The following is a 27,684-nucleotide window of genomic DNA, read 5'->3' on the forward strand; positions in this document are numbered from 1 at the left end:
CCTGGAATTACAGAAATGTGCCCACATTAGTTTGGCCATATTTAAATCTTAAATGATGGGGTCTAGAAAGCGCTCGTGTTACTCGCGCTTACCTTCAATTCGAAGCTAATGTCTTTGCGGTATCGGTCCAGGACCACACTCGCGTTCTGTTTAGTTCCGGGTTTCTAAGCGACCTGGGACCGGCTCCTTATCTGCCCGAACATCTAATTGGTCTTCCTGGTCATGTGATAGGTCCCGTGGGGAGCTCACCTCTGTTCTAATTTGTTACTTACCAAACTAAATACAAACCATGTAGTTTGTTAAAGTCGCGCACTGTTCACATGGTGTGTTCACCATTATACTGTAGACAAAATCATCACAATGTTTAGCTTCACACTGTTATATTGTGTACGTTTATATTTGACAAAGTAACAAACATGTTTGCAAGTAGTGTTGACATCAGTATATTGTCTATATGTGCATCGTTCACTGTTATACATCTTCCAATATACAATACATGAACAAAATTCATTGAAGTTCCATGTACATTGCCCAATGCATTTCGGAACCTGATAGTTCCTTCATCAGGGGCTGATCTGCAACAAAAACATCATAATACACTGTTAGCGGCCATGGGGATCAATAAAAACCAGGTCTATATGTGTTTAATCTCATATTAAGGTGAGAGCCTACCTTCTGTGTTTATAGTGTAAAGTGCCAAAGGAAGAAATCCTCTTTTGTAAAAAAAGAATTGAACACTATGACTAAATGTGGTTGCACTTCTTATCATATAGACTTTAATAAATCCGACAAACAACCTGTAAGAACCTCCGCTTACCATCAACGGTGAAATAATGGGACTAGATTAAACTGCAAGAAACAAATGTCAAAGAGAACTCATCAGATTGCTCATTATGGAAAATAAGAATGAGTGACAAAAATTAAAGGTAACGCTTTCAAATGACATACCTTAGTGATAAGGAGTCAGTTTGTAGTGCTGAAAAACATATAAAAAAGCAACTAAGATTCAAATCCTCACGTTAATACACAGACCGTTACAATCTCCACGTGAGAATCTTACCACAGTGAGTGATAGTTGTGCTCCCCTAAAATACGAAAAAGACGGAACGAATTACTATAAGAAATGAGACAGATGCAATGTTAGAATCAAAAGCTGGACCATAACAGAAACCGCATGCCATAGATGCATACCTTTGTGAGATGTCAACTCGCCAAAATGTCAACGCGTTCTAAACGCCTTTTCACACTTCGCTGAAACCCGGAAGTTTTTAAACTGCTACACGATGAAAGCAAGAGAAACCAATGATGGACTCCTTCATGTACGACCGCTCGATATCGGCGGCCATCTTACAGTGTCCACGGCACTCAATGACGAGTCAAGTTGTCAAACAAGAGTAACACCCCGAAGTTAAATAGACATTGTCATTAGCTCATAAAATTTCCTGCCTATATTTACACCCGCGATCTGGCGATATGTTGCCAGACATGAAGAACGGTAAAACATTACAGCTTCTCTCGATAAAAACAAAAATGAAAAAGGGACTATGCCTAGCGCAAAGTGAACACCCCTCTAACACTAGAGGTGTGAACATAGAGAAGGGACAAAATTTCATCAGAATTTCGATGTAGTACATATATGTCAATGACCAAATAATTAAAAAGGAAGAAAAAAACTGGAAGAAAAAAAACTGGAAGAAAAACGGGAGGAAAAAAAACTGGAAAACATGACAATGCATTCCAGGAAGATATAAATATGGAAAATAAGATAATAGTTTGGGGCATGGATGTCACAAATATCCCTATATCTCCTCCATGCTGCTAGATAAAAAAGCTCATCAATGTGGGTATGACGCTGCGGCCCAGTGTGCATTTTGAATCAAAACATGTGTGCCCAAAATTAAGAAACCAAACTGTATATTACAGTGTGTACATGATTGTGTATACTCTTAATCAATGAACACGACTGATATAGCGATATTTGTGACATTTGTGTTCACTTTGCGCTAAGCATAGTCCCTTTTTCATTTTTGTTTTTATCGAGAGAAGCTGTAATCCTTTACTGTTCTTCATGTCTGGCAACATATCGCCACATCGCGGGTGTAAATATAGGCAGGAAATTTTATGAGCTAATGACAATGTCTATTTAACTTCGGGGTGTTACTCTTGTTAGACAACTTGACTCGCCATTGAGTGCCATGGACACTGTAAGATGGCCGCCGATATCGAGCAATCGTACATGGAGGAGTCCATCATTGGTTTCTCTTGTTTTCATCGTGTAGCAGTTTAAAAACTTCCGGGTTTCAGCAAAGTGTGAAAGGGCGTTTAGAACGGGTTGACATTTTGGCGAGTTGACATCTCACAAAGGTATGCATCTATGGCATGGGGTTTCCGTTATGGACCAGCTTTCGTTTCTAACATTGCATCTGTCTCATTTCTTATAGTAATTTGTTCCCTTTTTTTCGTTTTTTAGGGGAGCACAACTATCACTCACTGTGGTAAGATTCTCACATGGAGATTGTAACGGTCCGTGTATTAACGTGAGGATCTGAAACTTAGTTGCATTTTTATATGTTTTTCAGCACTACAAACTGACTCCTTATCACTAAGGTATGTCATTTAAAAGCGTTACCTTTAATTTTTGTCACACATTCTTATTTTCCATAACGAGCATTCTGATAAGTTCTCTTTGACATTTGTTTCTTGCAGTTGAATCTTGTCCCATTATTTCACCGTTTATGGTAAGCGGAGGTTCTTACAGGTTGTTTGTCGGATTTATTAAAGTCTATATGATAGGAAGTGCAACCACATCTATTCATAGTGTTCAATTCTTTTTTTTAGAAAAGAGGATTTCTTCCCTTGGCACTGTACACTATAAACACAGAAGGTAGGCTCTCACCTTAATGTAAGTTTAAACACATATAGACCTGGTTTTTATTGATCCCCATGGCCGCTAACAGTGTATTATGATGTTTTTGTTGCAGATCAGCCCCTGATGAAGGAACTATCAGGTTCCGAAATGCATTGGGCAATGTACATGGAACTTCAATGAATTTTGCTTTTGTATTGTATATTGGAAGATGTATAACAGTGAACGATGCACATATAGACAATGTACTGATGTCAACATTACTTGAAAACATGTTTGTTACTTTTTCAAATATAAACGTACACAATATAACAGTGTGAAGCTAAACATTGTGATGATTTTGTCTACAGTATAATGGTAAACACACCATGTGAACAGTGCGCGACTTTAACAAACAACATGGTTTGTATTTAGTTTGGTTTATTAAATAGACAAGGGGTGACAGCCCTTTTAAGCCGCAGCACCATTTAAAAAGCAAAACAAGAAGGTTAAGTAGGATTTATCGAGTGCACCTCACACTCTATAGTTTGCTAATTTGTTACTTGCCACCTTCTTGTACTCTGGTGTCACATGCTCACAAATCCCTGTGCCTCGTCACCCTATTGGTTCCTGGGGAGGTACAGGAAGCTCAATAGGGCTAGTTCTTTTCTTTTTCGTTTTGACAACTTTATTTGTTCCATATAAAGAACAATCAGACAGCACTAGTCTGAGTGTCATTGTTATTATACCATAATAACATGGTTTTCTTAATTAGAGTCCCACATCGGTGTTCGAAAAATAATTTTTTTGTATATATATATGTGATTCTCCAACTACCACGTTTTATATAAGAAAAGGGAGAGGACCATCCCCCCATTACCTCGCACATGATCTTATTATAATTGACTCCTCCCATGAATAAAGATGTGTCTGTCTCTTTTCTATCCTTCCTCTTGGTGGACAATTATTCTAAAGTGGATACACCTTCCTATATTTACTGTGCTACTCCTGTTGTTATATTTGTATAATTTTTGCCCAGTCCTCCCTGGAGTTTAATCCTTTGTCCACTGTATTTAAGTGGCACATGTACCATTGTTCCTGTCTTTTCCTTTTTTGGTCTATGTCGCCCCCTCGTCTATCTATTGTAATTTTTTCTAGAACATACCAATTAAATTCTTCACAATTATGCTTTTCTTTAGTAAAGTGTTCTGAAAGGGGTGCATTGATTTTATATGTCCTAATGGAGGATTTGTGTTCCAAGATTCGTGTCCGTAGTTGTCTACTAGTTTCGCCCACGTATCCCAGACCACATGGGCAAATTATTAGATATACAACGTTCTTACTACGGCAGTTGTTCAAAGTTCCTGAGATTAACTTTTTGCCTGCGAAGCTCAATTCTTTGACTTCTAAGCATTGGGGGCATACAGAACAGGTTCCACATTTGTAGTTGCCCTTTGTGGGTCCACTATTGATGGTATTCTGACGATTGGTTGGGTTCTTGTATGTTTTTACTAATGAATTGCGTATTGTTTTATTTTGTCTGAAGGAGAACAGTGGTTTCTCTAATTGTTTCTCATTTCCGTGATTTAGTATTTTCCAATTCCGATTCACAATATTTTTAATTTGGTTACTTATATGTGAATACTGAGTCACAAAAATGAATCTGCTTCCTAACCTACACTCCTTCTGTTTATTGATATCGAGGAGACTGTCCCTATCATAAAATCTTGGTCTTTTGACTGAATTTTTTATCAGTTTATTAGGATAGCCTCTGGCTTTCAATTTTGTTTCCATAACCTCTGCGTGATGATAAAAATCAGTCAGGGTAGTACAGTTTCTACGTAATCTAAGGAACTCCCCAAAGGTGATATTGTCTTTTTGTGATTTGCGGTGATTACTGGAGTACTGCAGGATTGAATTTTTATCGGTAGGTTTTGTGTATAATTCAACCTGTAGTTCCCCTTCCCCACTTTTGATGACTATATAAAGAAACTCTACCCTTTCATTGCTATCTTTAGCCGTGAATCTAAGGTTGGGGTCCCCCAAATTGATCCACTCAAGGAATTCCTCCAGCTCTGTGCTGGCACCGTTCCAGATGAAGATGATATCATCTATGAAACGGTACTAGCACATAACATTCTCAAAGAACGGGGCTAGTTCGTTAAAGATGTGCTTATACGAAAGCAGGGATACATGGACTGTAGTCGTTCGTGTTATATAATTAATGAGAGCTATTAAAAATCAGGGGCGTCTCCTCCACCATGGCAGAGGAGCTTCGCCCCTCTGCCTCAGCCAGCAGATGAAAAATAAAATTATATTGTTTTATTTTTCGGCTGATGGCTTAGCCAGCGTGTTTGGGGATGGGCTGGGCAAAGGGACAAAGGGAGGGGGGCAGAGTGATGTGCACTACAGTGCATGTCTGTTTGGCTGCCCTTCTTAGGTCTGCCATATAGACATGCCCAGTTAGGTTTCTCCAACCTGGCTGTATTGTACAGCCATGTTGGAGAAACATCACAGACTCCCTGACCTGAGCAAAGCATCAAAGCAGCCCGCGCAGGCCCATCCCTGGGCTCTCTCATGCAGCATGAGAGCAGCGCAGGGATTGGAGGGGAGTTTGCTGCCTTCAAAGTGTCTGCTGGGACCAGGATGCAGAGAGGCTCCAAGGCTCGAGGTGGCGAAAGCAGCATGAGGTAATTTTTCTCCCCCGTGTTCCCCAGTGCCTCCCCCCGGCGCCCCCTCCCTCTGCGGACTCCCCCGTGAGCTCCCACCTGTGTCCATATGTATCGGCCGCCACTTCTGTCACTATCTACCTACTTATTTTTAAGATGACAGCCTTTTTATAGGTAGGGAATTGTCTTCCATTTTAATACATGGAATTTATATTGTTAGAGTGCCGGGAAAATTATATAGACAGGTCACATTTGTTTAGTTAGTTATATGTGCTTAAAAGAGAAGTTAAACCCTCCACAATTATTGCTATTTGGGTCTTTAATGTTTGCTTCTCCACTTTCCATTGTCAATATCTTTCCTTCACATGCACCAGGTTTAAAATAATTTTGATTGAGAATATAGACTAAGGCAGTGTTTCCCAAACTGTGGATCGCAAACCATGGGTTGCAAAATGGTTTTTGGTGGGTCATGAACGCCCAAGTAATACCTAGAGATTCCTTTAAATTCTGTATATATCTTGTCACAATTGTTGCACTTCAGAGACAGAGATCCCCTCAGAGGACGTGTAATCCTATACTTCCAAGGCAAAATATGCATACAGAATCAACAATCTCTTTGAATATAAATTAATTTTGGAAAATATAGACGCATTTATTACTGTTGAACTTCATCACTGCTATATCAGACATTGCCTTCAAACAACATGTGCTCCAATAGGACCGGCGGAGTGAGAGGTGAAGAGTGATGAATGTGACAAAAAGTGTGCAGGTGCTATATGCAGGCATATGTACAGCCCACCGACTAAAATACAAATCATTGTAAATATTGACATAATTGTTATGAATCTGGTGGTATGGATGTCGATGTTTTGACCATATTAAACATTTTAAGTAGGGTCATAAACAGGACCACGAATGAATGAAATAATCTGAGTTTTGCTTAGAAAGACCCCCACTTGTTAGGGCACCGATTGTTTCAAAGGACGATACCGCCACAAACAGCCTTTCCGAATTTCAACATCTGCTTGCAGCTCCTAATAGGTGTGGTGGGTTGCTATTTTACTCCGAGCTCAAAATAGCTATGGATGCCAGCCTGTGCTTGAGGTATATTATTAAAGTTATTGTCCACCCTGACTGTGCTGTGACATTTTATAATGACCATCTTGAAGAAATCTTTTTTGAAATGAAAGAGATTTTTAGAATTGAAGGACAAGAACATAGGTGCATATTAACAAGGCAGGCGATTTGATATTATTGCCGTTTATGCTGATTTGCATATAGCCAGTGTCTAACTCAGGGTGGTGTGGAGTGCAAAAAAACGATGGATTTAGGCCCAGATCCTTGTACTGGGGTGAATGTATGACATTGTTCTACATTCTGTCCATCAACTGTGTTTTTTTGCAATTTTCACCCCGAGTTGGCTGGGTATGCTCAGACGTGAGTCCCAGGCTCTCCACACCACTGGAGTCCAGCTATCCAGGCTGAATGAAAGCTGGTAGCCAGAAACCGGTCCTTGGATGCTTGATTCCGGTCTGGGAAAGACATGGCTTGGTAGTTTGGACTGGACTGTTCCCATGAGGCACAGGGTCAGAGCTGATTTGCATATAGCCAGTGTCTAACCCAGGGTGGTGTGTAGTGCAAAAAAACTATGGATTTAGGCCCAGATCCTTGTACTGGGGTGAATGTATGACATTGTTCTACATTCTGTCCATCAACTGTGTTTTTTGCAATTTTTAGAAAGAAAACTGTACATTTGAACACGAATGAACCTAATTTAGAATACATGCAATAACATGATTCGATATTAAACTGCTAATGCAAAATAAAAATAAAAAGATCCATTAACACAATTAAAATGGATAAAATTGGGGGACTATTCCAAGTTAAAACAGTAAAAATATGTATGTACAATTTAATAACAACATGATTACTAGTTTAAGAAGGTCTGCCGGGCGTTCCACATGGAACTTAAAAAGCGGGAACAGCAAATACAATGGGGGCGTGAGTATCATATTTTAGGACTCTGTAAGCCACAGCGCATTGCGTAAAGCCTAAATTCTTGCATAAATCGATAAACCTGCATTTACGTATTGATCTGTAGGCGGGAAAAAAGAAGAGCATGTGTAAAACGGTCTCCTCCTTGTGACTGCAGGCAGGGCATCCATCAAAACCTAGTTTGAACCATTTATTAGTGAAACCGCGAAGTGGCAGAGTCCCCATTCTGAATTGCATATACAGTTTTCTACCTAGGTTGGATGTCACCCACAACGGGCTCCAATGAATAATCATCTTTGATTTGAAGAAAATCGTCCGTCAAGCGGCCACAGAGCGACTTTGGATATCTGATCATTTGTGTGTTCTATAAGATCTTATCAGTTCCAGATGTGAAATTGTTGGACATGATTCTTCTGTCAATTTTCAAAGTTCTGCTTTACCCAAGTTACTACAAAGAGCCCTAATGTGTTTAAACCAGGGTAACTTTGCAAAGCCCGGGTTGCTCAATATCTCTTTAAGCTCAGCTCAATATGTGGCCAGGTCCGGGGACACCCATAGCCATTGCCCATAGGTTAGGGGTCTAAGGGCTATCTCTTCACAAATAGGCCTGATGCCCAAACCAAGGGGAAGGGGAATGAAGGGTGTGCTGGGGGGAGACCTAACAGCTGTTTCATAAAGTTTTTCTCAATTTTATTCAAGCTGATAGTAAAGCAATGACCCCGCAATTCCGCCCGATACATTGTGGCACCCTTAGCCTGGGTAGATTTCAGCTACTGGCCCTGCAGTTTTAAATGTAGAGAAACTATAAAGTTTCATAAGCCCTCCTACTGTCTGCGCTAACTTATGGGTTGCTTTAGTCACCTGGGGCCCCCATTCCAGGTGCTATACAAGAGTAACACCCAGATAGTCAAAGACTGACACTCTTTCCGATTGAGAACCGTGTAAAGATGGGTTCGGGCGAGACTTATTGGCAGGGTTGAAGACCATATATTTGGTCTTTAATGATTTAATCTCCAACCCCTGGATCTTACAGAAAGCGTCAAAGCTGTGGAGAATGCACTGAATTCCCATGGGCAACTTTGAGAGTAGGAGGGTATCATCAGCGAACATCATCGCTGGGACCCTACCAGAAGCTAGCCTAGGGGCATCGTTGTCCTTCACCTCCCTGAGCTGCTCAATGAGTCTGTTAATAAAAAGGCAGAACAGGGTAGGAGCGAGCACACAACCTTGCCGCACTCCCTTGCCAACAGGAAAGCGAGGTGTCATTTTGCTGTGTTTCCCAAACCTTACTTGGGCAAACTTGTCTTCATGGAGCCTTACTAAAGTACTAAGGAGGTGAGGTGGAATCCTCAAATCTATAAGCACATTCCAGAGTTTGATCCTGTAAACAAGATCAAAAGCAGACTTCAGATCTACAAATATTAAGTAGAGGCTGCCACCCTCTATGATCACCGTTTTCCAGTACAGGAATTGGAGCCTAAATAACTGGTCAATGGTGAAAGTATTCTTTCTGAAGACGGCTTGGTATGGGCTCAGGATCTCTTCTTCTTCTATCCACGCCTATAGGCAGTCAAGAAGTACTCGGGCAAACAGTTCTGGGATACGTCAATTAGTCTAATCAGCCTATAACTAATGGGTAGGAGGGGACAGCCTTTTTTTAAAGATCGGGACAATTTCTGCCCCTTGCCAGGTGTCAGGGGGGTCCATCCTATTCATGATTGCATTAAATAAGGACCAAAGAGACAGTTCCCATACTTTCGGTTCCTCCCGGAAAAGATCCCCTGGTATTTTATCAAGGCTCGGTGCTTTATTGCTAGGGAGCTTGTTAATGGTCTTTAAAACTTCAGACAAGGTAATCTCTGTGGCTACCTCCTCAACAGGATCATCATTTATGATTATAAGTGTCATGTTATTATACAGAGAGCGGAAGTGATTCTCCCAGGCTTCAGACGATATATTTGGTTCAATAGCTAGCCTCCCTTGGTTGTCACCTGAGCTAACTTTTGCCCAAATTGTCTTCAGATCTTTGTTGGATAGTACAGTTTTACGGTTTTCCCACTTTTCCACTTCCCAGTTCTTTTTTCCAGTTTCTTTGTCCAGTGCCTGTTTTAATTTTATTCCATTCCTGTCCTTTGCCTTAACAGCGTCCAACAGGGCCTGTTTTGCATTACAACATTTTACAGTACACCATTTGCATTTATACTGGGCTTTGGCCCTCCTTGGAGCTACAGGGTGAAATATATCTTCCAGTTTTGTTGGTAATTCTAGGTGCATTTTTCCAACGTTCTCATTGGCTATGGGAAAGCCCTTTGCAACTGCAAGTTTCACAATTTTTACAAGTATTGGGATTACCAACTGATAGAACTTAGCCAGCTTATCAGGTGTTTGTTTGATTTGCGACCACCTAGATCTCCTTCTGTTGTTAGTTAATATTAGTCCGTTGTTCCTAGGTATGGCTGTGAAATCGGTATTAGTGTGTCCCAAGTTTAGCATCTTCAGTTCCAAAGCCAGGGCATTATGATCACTGTCCTGCCTCATTATGACAGCAAAGTCATGGACCTTTTGCCACAGTCTAGTTTTCACCAGGATATAATCCAACAAAGACTCTTGACCTACTCTATTAAAAGTTAGCTGCCCGGGAATATCATTCATTCATTTGATAACTTTATTTCGGTCGACCATAAAAGTGCAGATAAAATACATACACAGTAGCACAGGAGAATAAAACAATAAATAACGATCCAGTCATATATTAGACCTAAGAACTGTTTAAACTACATGGTTATCAAAACGGATTGGATAAAATACATGAATAAAAACAGTTATTATACAAAACTTTTCCGTCTGCGCCACATACCAAACAGGAACCATGATACAGCCAGGAACCATGATACACCGTAAAACAATAGGAGGATGGGTATCATAGCTTAAGACCCTACATGCATGAACACAGTGTCTAAATCCTAGGTTCCTACATAGCGGAATCAACCAGCATTTCCTTAATACTTGGTATGCGGGGCAAAAAAACAGAACGTGGCATACATCTTCTTGCTTGTAATTGCATGCAGGGCATACAATATTCTCTGTGTTAGCCCATTTGGAGGTAAATACCCTGAGTGGGAGGCAACCGTGCCTAAGCTGGATATAGAGTTTCCTCGCAAGTGGATGATAAATTACATCTAAGAATTCCTCCATTCTTGATTTGATTTTTACTTGGATGAACCCTACCGTCATTCTTCCCACAGTAGCGGATCTTTGTAGAGCTACTAGATTCTGATACCTCAGATGGCGCAAGAGCTCTAATTTGGTTATCCCTAAACAACTTACTTCAGGGTTCTCCCACAACTCAGATAAGCCAATCAGATTACTGAGTGCCCTAATATGTAAAAGCCACGGAATGTTCTTACTTTTTAAAAGAGCTCAAACCTCTCTAAATTCCTATCTATAGGAAACCAATTCAGGCACTGACCAACGCCTCTTCCAGTAGAGAATAGGCCATGCAGCTACTAACTCCTCTATCTATTCTAGCCCCAAGTCCAACCGCAAGAGTATGAGCGGTGTACTTGCTGGTAAGCCCAGAGAATTCCTCATGAAGCCATGTTCTACCCTCGTGAGGTTAGATGTGCATTGATGGCCCCCTAATTCAGCCCAATACATTGAAGCCGTTCTGGCCTGCAGTCTATAGATTTCAACGATCGGAGCTGCAGGTTTGAAAAACGAAATTCTCTGGACTTTACTAATACCCCCCGCTACTTGGGTTAATCTAAGGGCTGCCTTTGCAGTCTGAAAACCCCAGTCAAAGTTTTCCGTCAGAGTAATACCGAGGTAATCGAATGTCTTGACTCTTTCTAGAGGAATACCGTTTAAAGGAGGGTTAGGACGGGTCTGCTTCGGGGGATTAAAAATCATAAACTTGGTCTTATCCAAGTTTATCTCTAGTCCGCGCGAAGCACAGAAAGCTGCAAAGCCATCCAGGGTGCGCTGGATGGCCGTTGACGTTTTGGACAGCAGCAAGGTGTCGTCTGCAAATATTAGAGCGGGCACCCGCCCAGGAGCCATCCTTGGAGTATCATTATCTTTTACACCAAGTAGGTGATCTACTAAACCATTGATTTAAAGTCAAAATAGCGTTGGGGCCAGGACGCACCCATGGCGTACTCCCTTCATCGCAGGAAAGCGGGTCGATAGATCACCATGCCTCCCACACCTAACTTGGGCATAGTTGTTCGTATGGAGTCTGATCAGGATATTCAATAGGTAGGTCGGCAGACCCAGCTCTGCCAAAACTCTCCACAGCTTGTCCCGCGACACTAGATCAAAAGCTGCCCGCAGGTCAACAAAGATGAGGTAGAGGCTGCCACCCTCCACTCTCACCTTTTTCCAGAATAAGACCTGGAGCCTAAATATTTGGTCTAGAGTGGAAATGCCCATCCTAATGCCGGCCTGAAATATGGTCAGAATCTCGTTTTTCTCTATCCACCCTGGATTCTATCTAAAATTATCCTGCCCATCAGTTTTTGTGTGGTGTCTATCAGACTGATGGGCCTATAGTTAGATGGGGTTAACGGACAACCTCTTTTGTGGATAGGGACAATCTCCGCTCCAAGCCAGGTATCTGGCGGGTCATTCCCCTTAAGTATTGCATTAAATAGAACAACAAGGTACGGTGCCCAGATTTTTGGTACCGTACCTGTCCTGCCTCATTATGACACCAAAGTCATGGACCTTTTGCCACAGTCTAGTTTCCACCTGGATATAATCCAACATAGACTCTTGACCTACTCTACTAAAAGTTAGCTGCCCGGGAATAACAGATATTGTTCCACCATTACACGCTCTTAGTGAATGGGCTAGTGTGATTGAGCTAATAAGTTCTGCCAGCGGTGACCAAGCTTTAATCAGCTGGATTTGTGGGTCAGGGATTTGCCAGTAAGAGACTTCTTCACTAGGGATGGTGTTACTCAGGTCGATAAGAGGTTGGAATTGACAATTTAAGTCACCCTTTATAATCATCCGATCGTTGGGTCCATGGTGAAAATTAAGAGGCCCAAGTGGTCTATGGTGGTAGATTCCAAGCTGATGGCAGCCGGTCGGGAGTAGACATTAATAAAATCAATTTTTGTCTTTGTAGGGAAGGTAAGCAGGACACACTGAATATCGTTATTGGCGCTGGGTATCTGCTCAGCTCTACAACCCAAATGTAATCCTACCCAAACGGATAGACCCCCTGATGGTCTGCCCCTTCCCCCAGAGGTGGCTTGGATTTTAAATTATGCAAAGCCTACCCTCCGATAATCTTCCCTAGCCCAGGTTTCCTGGAACATGCATATGTCCTGTTTATCTATAAAAAGTACCAAATCAGGACAGGCAAGTTTGCTTTTTAGCCCAGCAACATTCTAGAGTAGAATTCTCAGTGTGCTATCTCGATCACTTTCCCTTTCCGGAACCTTATTTGCACTGCTAGTAGTAATTTGAGCATCCCTCACTTCAGCCATATGGTTAGTATCTGAGGACCTCAAGCAAGCGCTCACTCTGACAGTTTCAATCGAACTGGCATCTTTAAGACCAGCAGGTAGACCACCTGCTTGTACCACAGACACTTGTAGGCCGTTGATCTGCGAGGAGTCCGATTTGTGTTTCTTACTTGGTGCCCCCAGCCCACTGCACTCCTCCAATTTTTTATCTATCCCATGTTCCTCAGAGTCCCCACCAGGAGTCAAACTTGCCTCATGTCAGTCTACCTCCTCCAAGATTCCAAATCTGTTATTTACTGGTAGATTGTATAGTGGAGGCCCGAGGGGGGCATCCCCCCTACCCTCTGTTAGAGGTCTTGGTTGACAGCTTGGAGTGTTAGAGGTAGTACGACCCCTATACATCAATTGATTATAGAAAAAGTCCAGTAGGTATAGCCCTATTCTTGTTACTAGGTCCTGGTGGCGTACTTCTGCGGGCCATTAGAATTTCCCCTGCCCATGGTAGTCAAACTGCCTATATTTTGGTATCCAATAAAGGCACTTATTCCTTAGATCAAATTGAGTTTCCCTCCGATTGGTAGCAATTTCAGGGACACCATTCTCCATGATTATGTATGGGGAGCAGGCAAGGGGCAGATTTATGGTTGGCAGATGGTGACTGGATTTATCCCTATCTGTTTGGGAGGAAACTAGCTTGTTGCCACCATTTTCATGATTTGTGCTCCTGCCTGGCTGTTGGTGGCATTCTTGAGTTGTGGTGGAACCATTATTTGTCTGCCCACCCAACCCACCCGGAGATTTTGCATCAGAAATGTCTGCCTGGCATTCAAAAACAGTCCCTCTTATTGTTGTGTTGGGATGTGTCTAATTTCCCCAGCTACTATCAAATTATCTCAACGAGTGAGTAGGGGAGCCAGCTCGTCTCTTACAATATCCCGTATTTGAGCCTTTAGATCAGTCAGGAGATTCAGTGGCCAAGTATGATAATTCTTCCCAGCTCTACAATACAGTGGACTGCTTGTGTTGGGATCCTGATTTTCCCCCTCCCCTGCTCTAGGTGCGATATTCTCACACAGTTTCTTCCTTTTGCATCCCGCCTCGGTCAAGTGTTTGCGCTTTTCATTCTTTGGATTAATAGTGGTGTTCCTACCTCTACGAGCAGCTTTTTTGGTGGGGCTTCCAAGGGTGGTGACAATAGTACTTCTTCGGGAGGCACATGAGTAGCATTATGCACAGTTTGTAGATCTGGCACTAAAATACATAGGTCCGGGGTTAGTGACAGGAGCCTTTCTAAGGACCCGATGTAGGTAAATCAGATTTACCGATTCATAAATACCGAATTTTACCGATTCGGTATTCATGAATCGGTAAATCTGATGTAGGTAATTATTCGGTAACAAATACCGAATCGGTAGGATTCGGTATTTACCGATTCTGTAATTACAGAATCGGTATTTGTCATTGATTCCTATGGGCCTTGAAGCCCATAGGAATCAATGGCAGATACCAATTCGGTAATTACCGAATCGGTAAAAATACCGAATTACCAAGGGGGACAGGGTGTCACTTTGACACCGTGTTGCACCCCTGTTTCTGGCTTGTGTGCCATGTGACACACATACATGCCCTTAGGGCATGTCTGTGTGTCACGTGGCACAGGTGTACATGCACAGATGGGCATGTACACAGGAATTCGTTATTTACCATGGAATAGTATTCCATGGTAAATAACGATTTGGTAAGGGCCTGTGCCACTGATTACAGTGCCACCTACATATTGATTTACAGAATCGGTAAATTTACAGAATCGCTATTTTACCGACTCTGTATATTTACCGAATCGGTAAATTTACCGATTCTGAAAATCAATGGCCCCCTACATTACAAATCCCAAATACCGGTCGGTAACGGCCGAAATCGGTCGTTACCGACCGGTATTTGGCGAGCTACATCTGGCCCTAAGAGCTCTATTTCAGTGTTAACCAACCAAATAGCCATCTGCAACATTTTATCAATCGAGGTTGGAGGGAGTGCTGCTGAGCTAGGAGCTTTTGGTTTTGTCACACAGGAGCGCTTCCCCATTTTAAAGCCTACTAAGTCTGGTTCTCCAAGAGAACCCCTAACCGACCCAGCGCACAATGCTGCTTGTATGGGCAGTTCACAATACAGATGATTAAAACTAGGGTGAAGGGTGTGACTACATATACCTCAAGATTATAAACCCTAGTAATTGCCAACCTTTTAGCCGTTAACAGTACAAATCTCTACATTTTTTGGGAAATTGTACCTTTGACCTAAATTAAGCGCTCCGAGCTAAGCTGGCCAACTGGAGTTAAAATAACCCAGTCTGCCCTCTTGACTCTTTACAGTAGTATTTTGGTAACTCGGAAAGTCAGCAGCAAGAAGTATGACGTGGAATGTCAATTGACCAGATAGTCCCACTCAAAGTTATTTTTGCCTTCCTTTGGTGTCCAAGAAGTTCAAAAGACTGAGAGTGATAACTGCCAGTAATATTTTCTTCTGCCACAAGTATGGAAAGCTCTACACACAGAGGTCTTCATACTAGTAGTAAAGGTGGGAGGGGCAAGGTGGAGTGATAGGAAAATTGGGAATATTTATTGCAAAATGGGAGGGATGCATACATATTTAAGGAGGGTTGAGTAAGAGACATGGAAATAAAAAACCAAACCCGCAAATGGACAAGACCATTGCAAGTGAAAGAGTTACATCAACATATCCTGAAATACTACTGCTGAAAAATCATGCTCAAATTTACTCTAGCCAATCCTTTGATTAAGTCGGCACCACACATTGCTAATCACTGGTATTGATACACTCCCAATTAAAACAATGGAGGCAGGGAAAAAGATATCGTCATATGTGGAAATAGATTTAATAAAGTAAATAAAAGTTAAATGATAATTAGTTTTTAATTAATGTCATTGGTAAAAATTATTTTAAATTTAAAACATGTTTATTGCATGCATTCATTAGCGTTTTTTGTTCATTCTTCTTCTTCCACTCCCATCAACACGTTTTTCTGCCATTCTCCCCCACCTTACCCCTCCTCTTGTGCTGCACTCTGCAGTGGATCTGTCACAGTGACTGCCTAGTGTTGAAATGGAATTTATTCCATTGTTTCCCAAATATCTGTAATGCCCTTGTGAACAAGGATAAGAAAGTAAAAGCCTTTTCAACATGGCTGCACACCTGCCCTTTGGTTCTCCTGGTGAATGAAGAGACCCAGAGCTATATCACCTAAAGTGAACCCTGGGAGTGCTAAGTTAAGACACACAATCTGTGCCAAAATGTCTGGCTGGCATGCTATCCTAAGCAGTAGATGAGCTGAAGCAATGCTTACTTACCACCTCAAACAGTAGTAAATGGTTGTGCATCACATAAAAGTTCAAGATAAGACTGCTTGTGGCTGGTAGGGTAGCAGCATTTGTTGACGTTTTCTAAAGTAAACAATAGGACATAACAGAATAATATACACAAACTAAAATCACAACATATTTTTAGGGCTCATCACAACAAAATAGTGAAAACAGGACAAAATACAACAACCGCAGCACAACACAACAAAATCGCCTTACAATACATTATTATAAAAAATGAGGCAAAAAAACACAACAGTAAAATAAACAAAAAAACATATCTTCACAACAGCGAAATTCCACGCAACAAATGTACACAGATTTTCTAGTCACACATTACAGAATCCTTGGGCATATTCACACGCCCCTATCACCACCACAGCGGCACTTTCAGCGGCGCTGTGATGGCGATACGGGCCTCGCCTTATTCATAAGGCAGTGTTAAGCCGTGGCTTAACGCTGCCTTGTGAATAAGGCACCCTTTCACGCTGTATTTAGGGTGAAAGGGGAGGGTAATTGGTGTTGCAGTGGAAGTTCCACCGCAATATTCATAGATTTTGACGCTGCCCCCTATTTACAAGTGCATCGTAAATAGGAGGCAGCGCCAAAATTAAGACCAGGAAAATACTGGTCTTAAATAGGCGAAATGAGGAGAAATGCTTTGTTTCTCCTTGTTTTTGCTTTTTCCATGTGTGCTGCCTTTTGAAAAAGCTAATTGCCATGGTTTGTGTATGTACAGGAAGGTGTCCTTTCCTGTACATAAACAAACCTTTTTAAAAATGAAAGTGAGAGAATTGCATTTAGGATTATGTATGTCCAGGAGGGGACACCTTCCTACACATAAACAAACCTCCCCTGCACACTAACACCCATGCACTCTGGTGCAAGGGTGCCTGTGTTGGCGCTAAGTTGTTAAACTTAGTGCCATCGCAGGGGGAAACGCAAAGCTGCACCATATCCTTGTGAATATGGTGTAGCCTTGCGTTTCCGAAGTGGCGGAGAGAGTCGTTAAGCCAAGAAGGCTAATGCCTCTCTCCACCACTTCCTTGTGAATATCCCCCCCCCCTGTTTTTAAAATATGGTGGTAAGAGGTATTTGGCCCAAGCACTGCCATGAAATATAGTCAATCAGAAATGTTTTGTATTTTGGCTGCAAAGTCAAGGTGGATCTCCTATTTCCATAATTTCCATCGTGTATTTGGAGACCTTTAGCTGCCAAAGGAAGGTCAGTTTTGTTTATATTTCATTGGCTTTCAAAGAAAGTGTGAGTCCATATCTGCTAAACTTCCCCAGCTATCTAAGACATGTCAAACATTGTACCGTTCTTTTAAATAGAACAGATTGTGTGATGGTTGGCCCATTTGCTGATGTGCGATGGAGTGCTGTTGAGGCGTTTCCTGCCTATATGGCACCATGTTTTTTTCTTGTCTATTTGAGTGCCCCAGTTACGACTGGTCTGTAAATATTAGTAAGTGTTGCACTGTGAAACTGCACTGCTTTACGCAGTTAGAGTTCTCATACTATACAAAATTCGTTTGAAAGAAAAGTGTGAGCAAATCCCTTTTGTTTCACATGTTGACGGATTATTCATCGCTCTGACTAAAGTTTGGATTCATATAAAGTTGCTTTTCTGCATGAAATGAACTGCAAATTGAAATATCAAGGTATTAAAGTCACGGTAGTAATGAGATTGATAGCTTTCTTGCAACATTCAATAGTGTGCTTACAAGCTAGCTAGACGTTTTTATCTCCATATTTATCGTGCACCTTTCTGAGCACCTATAAAACATTTATGCAGGTAATTAAATCGTTTAGCTAAAGGAGTTTGCAACGTGTGCTTATAATTCATTTTAAACTTAATAAGTGTCTCAAAAAGTGTGCATAGGTTTGCAAATGCAGCCAAGTAATAAGTAAATTAAGATAACAGCCACATTTCTGTAGCTCATCTTATGTATTATTTATTTATCCATCTAATTTTATCGCAGTGGTTTCCAGGAGTAGGACAAATAAAAGATATTTATTATAGGCAGTAGAACTTGAAAAAATATGTCTAAAGCATACACAGAGGGGGAATAAAACCAAGAATAAACACATGTTCCATGTCTACGTCAAACATGGAAAGAACAGACAGGTTAGGATAATACCGTGACATGATCAATTTTATTTAACACCATGAAACACATTGCTATTACATGTATTTAAACAATTGATTATATTGATCCTGTACTCTTACCTTCAATCGTATTTGGGAATCACTGTCAGGTGAATATATCACTTTGATGTGACAAGGATGTGAACACTAACACGTATATAAACATAGGGCCATGTTATCAAGAAAGGGCGATACATTATCGCCGCTTTTATCAGCAGGAAACTGCCGCTAAAGCGGCGAAAATGGGCTTGATAATATGCCCTTGTGAATTCCCATAGAAGCCCAGGTTCTGGTGTGAACCTGGGCTTCTATGGGAATTCACAAGGGCATATTATCAAGCCCATTATCGCCGCTTTAGGGGCAGCTTCCTGTTTATGGCCCTTGTCCTGTCAGGAGAGGGATGGAATGTGCTCTGTGTCCCGGTTGGAGTACAGGATGCCATATTCTCCTCCAGGCAGTGGAGATCTCTATGTCTGCAGCTGAGTGACCACTATGGTGGCTCCACTGAATGCACTGAAGCTTTGCTGTGCGTAAGCCCCGTTCAGTGCACCTGCACAACAAAGAGTTTTGTTTTTCAAAAAGAAAATGACCAAGTATGGTATTAAAAATCAAAAATAAATTGCCCTGAGACTCTGGAAGTTTTCTCTCAGTCTGTGGGCATAATTTTACGACCATTGCAAACTGCTAGCCAGTCTCTGAATAAACGCAATCCCATTATACTCGTCGACTGCTTGTCAGAGTTTTGTTGTATAACAGACTTTCATTATACAAATATTTAAGAACAGGACAGTGGTTTTGTTGGTATTCTCTTGCCAAGTCACCACTGATTAACTTTGTATGGCCAGAAAGTTTTGGGGGATGGAAAACATGCTCTGGCCATGGTGCAGCAGATGGTCTTCGGAGCTACTTAAGGGGCTAGTGATAGCCCTGGGTTCATGGGCCTCAATTCACCAAAATGTGACAATTGCGCACACAATATGCTGCAGGGGAAAGAAGCCCTTCTTAATTTTCTACGATTTACATGGTGTGATAACTTTGATAAAACCGTGCCAATGGGGCTCAGAGATGTCCAATGGCCTATTAAGAGAAAATCCACATTATTGTTGATGGCTCATTACATAAAACAAAACTCAGACATGGACAGGGATGCCTCTGGTAAGAACTGCCAACTACCATAGCATGAAACAGAGAAAAATAACATTTTCTATTGTCCAAAGCAGGCCTAATGTGTTTTTGTTAGAACTTTGACTGAAAACCTATAACTCGGACAGGTTGGTAGTAGCTCTCTCTGCAATACCTCATTTAGCTACGAAGCAAGAACAATAGACAGTGCCCCACACTGGGAACTGGCACCGTTCTTAAAGCAGAGTAAAAAGACAGATCACAGCATGCATCTAAGTCTGCTAATTTAATTACCAAGGACATACCCCAATAGCACTGCTTATAAATGGAAGGGCCTGATGGGATTTAAAGCAACAGAACAGTGACTTATTACTACTCCAAGGAGCTATCTTTAATTCCTGAAATGATTAGGGGGAGACAAAGATGTGCTTTCATTTTTTAAAGTGCAGTGACTGCACTTAGAAATAGGACCAACGCAGAACTTTGCATCTATGTTACACCATGGGGACAGCAACCATCCCTGAAGCATGAGCACTGGAATGTAATATATGAAAGTGTCTGCTTATATTATTTCACATATTGATCCTTTTCAATCTAATCTTTAGTTGACTCAAAATGCAGCTTCCATGCAATTTGTTTGAAAAAACAATACATTTGTGAGTTTTACGAATACTGTCATGGGCTGCATGTGACCGCTGCCTGAACTACCTAAACCCAAACGTCTGCATGAAGTTTCTGATATATGCAGGTAAATACAAATTCGACAGCATCACTTTATTCATAGAATGTGTTACCAGAAGTCACGGGCAGCGTGAAAAGTGCAACCCTCGAAAGGGGTGTGGCTCAGACATACCAAGACCATCAGTAGTGATTGCTACTTATCATGTCTTGCTCATCCCCTGCTGTCACCATGTGGAATGTTAATATTCATGATGACACATTACAATGTTGGGTTCCTAGCTCTTGTGAATTCAGTTGAGAGCTTGGGGCTGAGCTGAAAGGAGCCTGCTCCTGGTGTGGTTTTTTCTTATTTATTATCTTTAATTACCACCTATGGACACACCACCTTGTACCATCTTCTTAAAATAAATACATACTTGAAACTACTTGAATCCTGATCATCATTCACTACACCATCACATGTTGCTTGCAGTCTGCACACACCAAAACTTTGCCCTTCCATGTCGCACCTGCAACTCCACAAACCATTTTCTAATGATGAGAGCTTACTCGTACTTCTTGGTAAAGCTTTATTGCAGTATTCCTATTACAACACATATGCAGACGCTTCCACTCTTAACCTGCTAACGTAGCGAACTCCTGTTCCGCCCTCTGTGCATTAATTAGTCAACATTTGCACTCATGCCATCAATACAATTCTTTTACATGGTAGCATTCTATGTTCGCTACACATCTTCCCCTTTGAATAATAACAAAACAAGAAACACAGGGAAAACATAAATGCCAGAATTTTCCAGCATACAATGAAAAGAACAAAATAATTACATTTTGAAATATAATTTCATACTCACATATGTAATCTCTTAGCTTCACTGAATTTTTCACCACTCTTCCAAACCTTCATGTCTTGACCCCTGCCTCATTATTCATTACCACGTCAGAAGACAAGCTTACTAAATTTGGTGTATGATCTTCTTCTTCAGGCGTGGAACTTCCTTTCTCATCAGAAACAAACAAAGATTTTCTTCCGTTCCTTGCGCCTATGCACCATTCCCTTGTTACATATAGATGAAGAGTTCATATGTCGTGTCTTCCTGTTACTCAACAAGGCAGCATTACTAAATATTTTTTCAACTTTTTGAGGGTTCGATAATCTGTTCTGTCCACTTCTTAAAACTCAAAAGAGCATATTCTCAAGGATTTATCGCCGAGTTATCAGCACTTTATCGCAGTCAAAGTGGCAGTAAATGCATCGCCCCATTCACAAGCTGGTGCCAACAGCCCATATCACTGGTTTACATGCGATAGGATCCGCAAAACACATTGCAACAGATGACCCAGGCAACTATCGCTAATGAGATGCAGAGTAGGCGTTCCCGTGCAAAAAGCCATGACAACACCACTCCGCAAAATTCACAATGACCAGCCAGATCGGAGATAGGAAGACAAAACAGGCGATATGGCGCGTTAGCAGCAGGAATTTAACACCTGCTCTGATCTGGTGTAAAGTAGGACGTAACCTGCACCATAAAAGGGAACCCAGCCCTGTGCCACACCTAAAGAACAACAGATGCCATGGAGCCACCGATCATGCAGCTCGGACACCCAAGAGGGCCACAACACCCTCTGCCACCAGGGCACCCCCCAGACAAAGATATGTTACATCAACTTCATGAAATTATGAACAAAACAATTTGCCTGATGTCGCACAAGTACAACTAGCAACATACATGTGTTGTCACAAAAAGGAGAATCACTCATTCACCTTAGAATTACCAGAGGAAACATTTTATTCAAATAAACTCAAAACAACAATTTTGAAGACTCATGGCGGGTCTCCTTGGGACAATCTGTAGGTCACAGCCTGCAAGACAAAAATCCAGATAAGAAGGTGTGTCATGCGCTCATCAAAGGACAGAGAGAGAGATACAGAGAGAGAGAAAGAGAGGGAGAGTGAGAGAGAGAAAGACAGTTATGAATGGCAGAGTACTCCTGAATGGCAGAGTACCTCCTGCACACACCATCATCACTTGTCTGCCCCTGCGCATCTAGGTTGCTGCACCCCAGCCACCTGCCGCCCAGCGGTGCATTCCCGCCCCTGCGTACCCAGGCTGCTGTACCCCAGCCCCTCCTGCTGCCCAGCGGTGCATGCCTGCCCCTGCACACTCAGGCTACTGCACCCCAGCCCCCACCCGCCAACCAGCGGGGCATTCCCACCCTTGCGCACGCAGCCTTACTGCTCACCTTCTGCCACCGGCGTGTCCCCAAAAGGGTCCATCATATGCCGGTGCATGCCCCAAGCCCAGGGCCCACAAACATGGCGCCCCCACATCATGCAGCCCCGCTCCATGGGCCACCAGGTCTCACACTTGATTCTGGGTCTTGATTTCGCTATGGCAGAGATCATATCAGTGTACACGGTATCATCGCAGGCTGTAAACCCGCTCCGCCCTTTAAGTGCCACTAACTCTGTGACCCGCGAGGCATGCCTACACTGCAGTCCAGCAGGGCTCACACATATCCTCACCAGTCTGGACCGCCAGAATGGGATATCATCACAGGCTGCACACCCGCTCAGCACTTAAGGTGCCCCTACCTCAGTGACCTAAAGTCACCGTCCAGTGGTGGTGTGCCTGTGCCGGCCGCAGTGTATCTGGTGCCACCCAGTCTGTGCCCCGCAAATCATGGACCCTTTATGATTGAGTCTCGTGGTGTGGATGCCATCTTGTCACCTCCGGCACTGGGGAATGTGAGTGGCAGGGCCCTAGGCGCTCATGAATAAATAATAACCACACGGATACACCCAAATAGAAGTGTTCAATTGCTCCTGTCTGCGTAGCCGAGGTGCTGAGAGCCGAGAGAATCGAGGAGCAGAGGTGCGGGGGAGAGTGAGCGAGAGAGGTGCTTCCCTCGAACCTTCGGCACCATCAACCGCAACCGCAGCCGCAACCGCAAAGCAGGCGAGGGGGAAGGATTGTGCGGCGGCGGCGGAAGGAAAGTGCCAGTTTTTCATCGGATTTTCACCGGACGGGAGACAAGCCCCACAGAGTCCCCAAAGGAAAGACAGAGAGAACGCCGGTGGCGTTGACCGCCAAGCAGGCGAGGGGGAAGGCTTGCGCGGAGGCGGCGAAGAGGAAAGTGCCGGGTTTGTCATCTGATTTTCACCGGGTGGGAGACAAGCCCCACAGAGTCCCCAAAAGAAAGACCGAGAGAACGCCAGTGGCATCGACAGTACCAGAAATCAGTGCAGGAGGAGGCGGCAGCACAAGTGGTGGCCTCGAAGCGGGGAGGAGCGGAGGTGAGGCCTGCCTCCATCAGCCCTTACCCAGCCTTACCCTGCTCTGGCGCTTTGGTGTTGAGGAGCAGAATTGAGCTAAGGAGCTGAGAGCAGGGCAGGTGTGTGCATCAAGGAGCAGACTGAGCCACGGACTGACCCCTGCAGATAGTGAATAAGGCGCCTACCCAGGCCCCTCTACACCAGAGGTGAGGAGAGGTGATCAGACTTCTTGTCCCAGGGGTGGAGGCACTTGGAGTTTCGATACACTGCAGTGGGCACAAGATCTTGAGCGTGACCGTAATAAGAGCCTAATCACAGTAGTAGGATCCGTGGAGGTGCTGCTTGATGGAGAGGTGGGGGGCACGCAGTGGGAGAATCGAAAATTTGCTAAATAAGGCAGTAGCTGTATATCAGAAGGCTAGCCTAAACACGGATGGAAACCATAGACCAGAGGGTCGCCTGTGCTGAAGCAATTCTGCCTGGAGGGGATAAACCAGCGAATACTGGTTCAAGACATTAGGAACAGTGTTGGAAATGGGGGTTGCCCAAGTCTCAAAGGGGGTAGCATGGCATCAAGCAGGCAGGCCAAACTTCGAGGACATGTGAAGCATTCACGCAGTACACACAGACGACCTACCAATCACACTACAAAAGAGTCACGACACCACCTTTGGTTGGAAAAATATTAAATTTAGTTATGTCTCCAACCTGTAAGGTAAAAAGAAATAGAATAGTGGTAGTCATAACAAGGCGCCAACTGGCACCAGAGCCAAGTACTTCAGAGGGGGATTATTTACATGGGACAAAAAGGGGTTGAGTCCAAAGTCCATGCTGAAATAAAGAAAAATTGTGATTAAATAACAGTAGACCTGGGGCCAATCTGGCGGGGCCAACTCAGGCTCTCATCCTTAGGGGGTTGGCTGAAAATGTAAGATACAACATTATGCATAACCACAACTCATGCGTTATAACGCCAATCCCCACCCCTGTAAGGGAAAACAGAGCATCACAGCACATTTAATATTAGACAGGAGCACCTGTCATGAATCAACCTGGCTGGCTCATTAACAAGGGGCATGAACAGGGGCCTGGAATAAATCGTCAGGCCAGCTTAGGGCAGGACACCATTAGCATAAACACAGTAACCTCAGATAACTGTAGGGCCTGGGTAAACAGCTTCCTTTAGGCAGGCCTAAACACTTTAGTGTAAATCATGTAACCTCGTGCCGTCATAATCCCTTCGCATTCAGGTGACATCCCATTAGGAGAACCAACGCTGCATTACTTAGTCATCAATATTTCCTAGCTGCAGGAATCAGCCGGTCATTAAATGGGGTTAAACCATTACATTGCTGATCAGGCTGGAATAAACGTTTCATTAATTAGAAGTAACCCACTCAGTAGATAAGGACCACCATTTCAGTAGGTAGGAGTAAAACATTTCATGGGAAGCAACCTTTCTTTAAACCAGGACAACCACTTCCTCATGACAGGGTACACATTCCCCTAATCAGGAAGAACATTTCCTTGGGTACTAACTCATGGGTGAATAGAAGGTGAACCTGGGCGTATGACCACTACGCCTAACTCAGAGCATCTAATCTGAAGACATACCCGTTCTGTCCCAGTTCAAAGGGGGGGGCAGTTCCTTCTCTCCAGGCCCTTACAGTTTCGCTTAGTCCCACCACAGGGTTAGTCCGGGCCACCACCGTGGTATCTGGGGCCAACGGGGCCCAACTTCAAATGTCCAAACTAAGGGGATGGGGGGCGAGCACCGACCCTGTGCCCCGTTGCCCTCTTCACCCCACTCCCACACAGTTTGCCCAAGGCCCCACTCACCGGGCTCCTGATGCCTCTCCGGCGTCCGCAGGGCTCTCCTCTGCGGTAGGGGCCCGACACCGACAATGTGCCTCGAGGCCCCTGCAATCCTGACACGTCGGGGTGGAGGGAAGATGGGGTTTGCGCTCCCTCGAGCACCCCTCCCGGCGGTAACCTTCGCTTCTCCCGGGTCCCTCTGCCTTACGGGGACCCGGGACACTCACTGGCCGTGTGGGTGTCTGGCGTCTTACTTTACCCGGGCCCTTCTTCCTCACCGGGGCCCGGGGAGTCCAAACGACGTCGGCGTGGACACCGGAGACGAGCGCGGGGACTTGGCCCGCGAGGGGGAAGCCTGCCTGGCTTTCCTCCTTCCTCCTCTGGATCGCTTCTTCCGCGCCGGCGGGCCGGCACCAACAGTGTGCCCCGGCCCCGCCTCCTCCACCGGCCCCTCGCGTGGGGCACAGACCGGCGGGGTGGCCTCCCGCTCCGGTCGCTTCTCTCGGGGCTCCCTCCTTGACACGGGGGCCCCGCAACGGTGCTTCACCTGGGTTCCCCCTCCCTCACGGGGACCCAGGGCTTTGCGTCGCTCCTCGTCGCTGGCTTCTTCCTCGGCTGCCCGGCCGGCAGCCAATTCCTGCGTGGCCTTCCAGGGGCACGGCCGCGCAGGCCAATCCGTGCACGGCGTTGGCGGGGGCGGGCCGATGACGCGGCCGGGCCCCCGTCACGTGATGGGGGATGTCGGCGGCCTCAGGGCCTAGCGCGGCCCTCCCTCCACTTCAGCGGCCCCCTCCTGACACCGGGGGTTGCTGCAACGATGCGTCACCCTGCAGGGGAAGGTCTCCTCACAGCGCTGGGCTGCGGCGGTGATTTTCGGCGCTGCCACACAGCGCGAGGATAGGACAAGGGGTAGGCTCCCTTTCTCGTTATAACGTCCCCTCACAGTCTCCTCAGCCCCCGGGCTGCGACGGTGATCTCCGGCTGCGACAAGGGGTAGGCTCCCTTCTAAATTAATTAATTATATGGCAGACAGCGCACTGACACGAGGGTAGGCTCCTCCAGCGTAATTCTCTTCAGGAGAATGGCGCTATTCACAGCGCACTGCTCCTCCCTCTGCCCACACAGTCCTCAGGGCCAACAGCACTTCGGGGGACACACCAATCACAGGGCACAATCCTTTGGGGGCACAATCTTCCCCAGGGTGCTTCAGAGGGGCAGACAGTCCCACAGCAATTCCTCAGGGGCACACTCCTCACCTCCTGGGCGCTTCTTCACACAGCGCTAGCGTGGTACCCGGTCAAATAGCGTCAGTGACCTGGGTAGGGGCCCTCCCTTGTCAGGGGCCCATGGGGACAGCAGAGGGGGGGGTTTATAGGGGTGCAGGGCCCAGCTCACAGGCCCATGTGGCGGTAGCACCTCACAGCAGGTCCCCTCTCTTCTTTGTCCCAGCGCTGACTGACTTTCTGGTGACACTTCTCCCTATTTATACCCTCCTCCCAGGCAGTGCCAGGACCTTCTAGAATGTTGGCACATCTAGCCTAAACTGGTTCTAGGGGAGGGGGTGAGCACCCTGGGTGCCAGGCTTTCCCTCCAAAACTAGGGGTAGCTGGGTAATATTATCTAGTCCGCTGACCTATGTCAGTCCAGTGGCAAAACCCAGGGCCATGGCATCCATTTTAAATACAATACATTTCAATCAGGTGCAGTTTTAAAATGGGGGATTTTACAAGTGCTCACATTATGTCATGTAATTACATTTTCAACAAGGTGTCTCTCACCACTCATGACCTATACAGGTTTAATCCCATGGGGGAGACAATCTAGATAAGGGGGTCAAAAGCGAAAAATTTTAGGGGAAAAGGCCAAGTCCAACACGACTCCCCCCCAGCCAAAAGCTAGGGTAGACACATCAATGCCTTGATGGGCTTCCCTGCTGGGGCGGAAAAAGGTGGACGCAGGCCTGCAGCTACAGGAGCACCTGCAGTCTCTCCTCCACTCTGGAACCCAATGGTTCTCTTTCGCAACCCTCCCTTCACCAACAAAACCACCCCACTGGTGTTCCCTAGTGGGATGTTTCTCCTTCCTAGAGTGGGAGGCTCTAGCCTCAGGCTTGTAATTCTCTTGGACCACTCTTCTCTCTCCAAATTGCCACTGGTCCACCCATCTGGGGTCAACACCCTCAGACTGACCAGCCCTTAGGGGCGAGGCTCTCCTCCCCCTACTTCTCCTCCAAGGGTTCCTCCATCTCCTACGCCTGGGGACACCCTCACACAACTCT

This window comes from Lissotriton helveticus, chromosome 4_1 (assembly GCF_964261635.1).
Source record: "Lissotriton helveticus chromosome 4_1, aLisHel1.1, whole genome shotgun sequence".
Lineage (NCBI taxonomy): Eukaryota > Metazoa > Chordata > Amphibia > Caudata > Salamandridae > Lissotriton > Lissotriton helveticus.